The sequence below is a fragment of the Mustela erminea genome, chromosome 3 (genome assembly GCF_009829155.1).
Source record: "Mustela erminea isolate mMusErm1 chromosome 3, mMusErm1.Pri, whole genome shotgun sequence".
Taxonomy (NCBI): Eukaryota; Metazoa; Chordata; class Mammalia; order Carnivora; family Mustelidae; genus Mustela; species Mustela erminea.
This window is the reverse complement of record NC_045616.1, coordinates 54,002,140-54,006,553: the sequence shown is the minus strand read 5'-3', so window position 1 is coordinate 54,006,553 and position 4,414 is coordinate 54,002,140.

The following is a 4,414-nucleotide window of genomic DNA, read 5'->3' as shown; positions in this document are numbered from 1 at the left end:
GATCTGTGCAAATAAGCTACAAGGCCAGGTTCGACTCATGTCCTTTTCCCATTTTCTGGAAGCTGAATGTCTTTGGGCATCTGTGAAACCTGGTACCTACATATTCTTTTCTGTCCATGTCATAGCCCAGTCTAGATAGAAACTGCTTAACAGCAGATTCCAATTCTCTGCTTAATACACTAAGATCTAAATATAAGACCCGAGAGCATGTAAAGAAGTGGGGGATTCATACATACAGTGGCCTCAACCTGATAGGCATGCTGCTTTGTGTTCCAAACAGTTTCATATATCCACACAGCATTGTTTGTGCCAGATATATGTATATGTGAGAAGCACACACCACAAAACACAAAGATGTAAAAAAAAAAAACAAAAAAAACAAAAACACAAAGATGTTGCAAATAGGTTGTTTAGCTATGTCTACTACTCCCTTCACTGTTGCCTCTAGGAAAAGAAAAAGATACCCCTTTGGCAAAGATATTTTTCCCCCAGGGGATCAGAACCAAGCCTAGGCAACACCTCAAAGTACGCCTATTGGCTTTCAGAGCTTTTCATGTTCACTTCTGGACCTCACACTATTTAACTTTCCTACGACCTACCTTCAGATCCATGCATTGAATTTTTCCTAACTCTCTTCTGCTTCCTTTCTTTATGATTCTGAAGGGTAGCAGACATATACGCCACCCCAGAATATGCCATAAGAATTTCTTTGAGTACTTTAAAAAATGCAAACATAAGAAGAGTGTTTTGATCTGCCTTTTCTTCCTAAAAGCAGGAGATAGAATTCCCATGTGCAAGATTCCTCTTGCCAGGAGGAAAGGAACATTCTGATCCCCAAAGATGGGGACTCAGGGCTGAGAGAATTCTGTACAAGCAAACCGTACTAAAATATTCACCTTCTGTTAGCCTTCCTATATATTTTGGTTATTTTTCCATAATTGCTTCTCTTTCTTCAACTCAGTACAGAAGGCATTAAGATTTTGCCACATCTTTGGTTCTTCATTTCCTTTTGAGGGCTCCTATGTCAGGCAAAACTTGCATAAAATCTGTATGTTTTTCTCCTGTCAACTTATATTATGGCAATTTAATTCTCAGAACTAACCAGAGACCCTAAGTGGGTAGGAGTGAATTTTGTCTCCTGTACAGTTTCTTCCCTTCTCCTATCCAAATGTAATGGCCCTACCACCCATTTCTTCATTGTCACATTTTTGTGGAAAAAAAAAACAAAAAAACAACAAAAAAAAACCATGTACCCTAATGCATAGCTAAAACTCTAATATATGTGCTAATGTTATACCTTCTTATACAACATATTTGCATTTAAATAGAGTTGTCTAGAGATTTAATGATTTAACCCAAAGGGATTAAAATGTCTCACATTTGTATAGCACTTGGTAGATTATTTCAAAGAGCTTTTCACAAACAAGATTTCTTATGAACCTCTAAGTTATCCTGAGGCTGAGAGGGTAGGCATTTTAATTTACACGCACACAGTTGATAACTTTGGGCTCTGAGAAGTTTAGTAGATGCATCCGTCACACAGTCAATAGCAAGATACTGACTGAGGTCTCATAACTCTGATCTCAGGATTCTTTCTACCACGCCGAACACCTCCAGAAATAACTGTAAGCTGTCTATACACATACAGAGGTCACTCAAAACCACCATGTTTTTGGCGACCACTGCTCCAGTGGCTCCAATATGCTCAAAGGGCCAGTAGCATTCAAGGAATGAAGCTGCAGATGATTTCCTGAGCCTCTTACCCATAAGGACCATGTGACAGAGAGAAGATCTTAGGACTTTTTGGTCAAATAATGAATGAAACCACTTGATTGGATGAAAAAAATGTCACTTTTTTTTTTTCAGTTCAGTGAGTAAACCACACCAGAATTAGCTGGGAATGAGGTCTAAGGTGCTGTTAAAATGTGTATTTCTGGGCCATTGCTGGTATTAACTAAACCAGAAATAGAATTTCTGATGCACAAGCCATTTTGAGAAACCTTGACTTGTTTCTTCATCCTGAGTACCAATGTAAGACATTTCCATGTGAAAATTCTCCAGTGTTTACCAGGGTATCATAGACCGGCTCACTTTTCTATTATGACACTCAAGGCTTCCTGCAGGTTGTATTAGCCAGTATTCCCCAGCTCCTTCATATTAATTTTCACTTTGATCCCTGCAGCTTCCTTCGTCAGGGCTTTTCCATCCATAACTTGCCCTTATTGTCACTGCATAATGCTCCACATAATTTCTCTTGATCAATTGTGATTTCCTCCTTCTTCTCAACTCACAACACCCTTTCAAGTGTCATTTCTATGAGTTTTGACAAATGCATGTATATGCATGTAAATGCCTATAGCCACCACAACCAAAGTATAGAAGTTTCATCCCTCAGAAATTCCCATAGTCCCCTCTACAGAAATCACCTCCTCCCTAACCCCACACTCTGACTGGCCAGTTCTCTGTTCCTATAGTTTTGCCTATTCAGAATGTCACATAAATGGAATCATACAGTATTTAGTCTCGAGTCTGTCATGCATTTGATATTTATTTATGTAACATATATTGTAAATCATTAGCTTATTACTTTTGCTCTCTGAATATTATTCCATCTTGTAAAGGTACAATTTCTTCTTTTTAATTAATTATTTTTATTAACATATACTGTATTATTTGCCCCAGGAGCACAGGTCTGTGAACCATCAGGCTTACACACTTCACAGCACTCACCATATCACCTACACTCCCCAATGTTCGTAACCCAACCACCCTCTCCCTCCCCGCTCCCCACAGCAACCCTCGCTTTGTTTTGTGAGATTAAGAGTCTCTTATGGTTTGTCTCCCTCCCAATCCCATCTTGTTTCATTTTTTCCTTCCCTATCCCCCAAACTCCCCACTCTGCCGCTCAACTTCCTCATATCAGGGCAATCATATGATAATTTCTCTGATTGACTTATTTCGCTCAGCATAATGACCTGATTGACTTATTTCTCTGATTGACTTATTTCGCTCAGCCTATTAACCTCTAGTTCCATCCACTTCATTGCAAATAGCAAGATTTCATTTTTTGATGGCTGCATAGTATTCCTGTGTGTGTGTGTGTGTGTCTTTGTGTGTGTGTGTACACCACATCTTCTTTATCCATTCATCTATTGAAGAGGAGTATTTTTAAGGAAAATAAGTCTGCCAAGTGCAAATTGTACGGCTTAGTGAGAGTTTGACTTCTTCTTTGCCAGTTCAGATGCCTTTAATTTCTTTTTGTTTTCTGATTGCTGAGACTAGGACTTCTAGTACTATGTTGAATAGCAGTGGTGACAATGGACATCCCTGCTGTGTTCCTGACCTTAGCGGAAAAGCTCTCAATTTTTCTCTGTTGAGAATGATATTCACGGTGGGTTTTTCATAGATGGCTTTGATGATACTGAGGTATGTACCCTCTCTTCCTACACTTTGAAGAGTTTTAATCAAGAATGGATGCTGTACTTTGTCAAATGCTTTTTCAGCATCTGTTGAGAGTATCATATGGTTCTTGTTCTTTCTTTTATTAATGTCTTATATCACATTGATTGATTTGCGATTGTTGAACCAACCTTGCAGCCCTGGAATACATCCCACTTGGTCATAGTGAATAATTCTTTTAATGTACTGCTAGATAGTCTTGGCTAGTATTTTGGTGAGAATTTTCGCATTGGTGTTCATCAAGGATATTGGTATGTAATTCTCTTTTTGATGGGGTCTTTGTCTAGTTTGGGGATCAAGGTAATGCTAGCCTCATAAAATGAGTTTGGAGGTTTTCCTCCCATTATTATTTCTTTTTCTTCTTCTTCTTCTTTTGGAAAAGTTTCAGGAGAATAGGAATTAATTCTTCTTTAAATGCTTGGTAGAATTTCTCTGGGAAGCCATCTGCCCTGGGCTCTTGTTTGTTGGGAGATTTTTGAAGAATGCTTCAATCTCCTTACTGGTTATGGGTCTGTACAGGTTTTCATTTCTTCCTGGTTCAGTTTTGGTAGTTTATACATCTCTAGGAATGCATCCATTTCTTCCAGATTGTCAAATTTGCTGGCATATAGTTGCTCATAGTATGTTCTTATAATTGTTTGTATTTCTTTGGTGTTGGTTGTAATCTCTCTTCTTTCATTCATGATTTTATTTATTTGGGTCCTTCCTCTTTTCTTTTTGAGAAGTCTGACCAGGGGTTTATCAATCTTATTAATTCTTTCAAAGAACCAGCTCCTAGTTTCATTGATTTGTTCTACTGTTCTTTGATTTCTATTTCATTGATTTCTGCTCTGATCTTTATTATTTCTCTTCTCCTGCTAGGTTTAGGCTTTCTTTGCTGTTCTTTCTCCAGCTCCTTTAGGTGTAGGGTTAGGTAGTGTATCTGAGACTTTTCTTGTTTCTTGAGAAAGGCTTG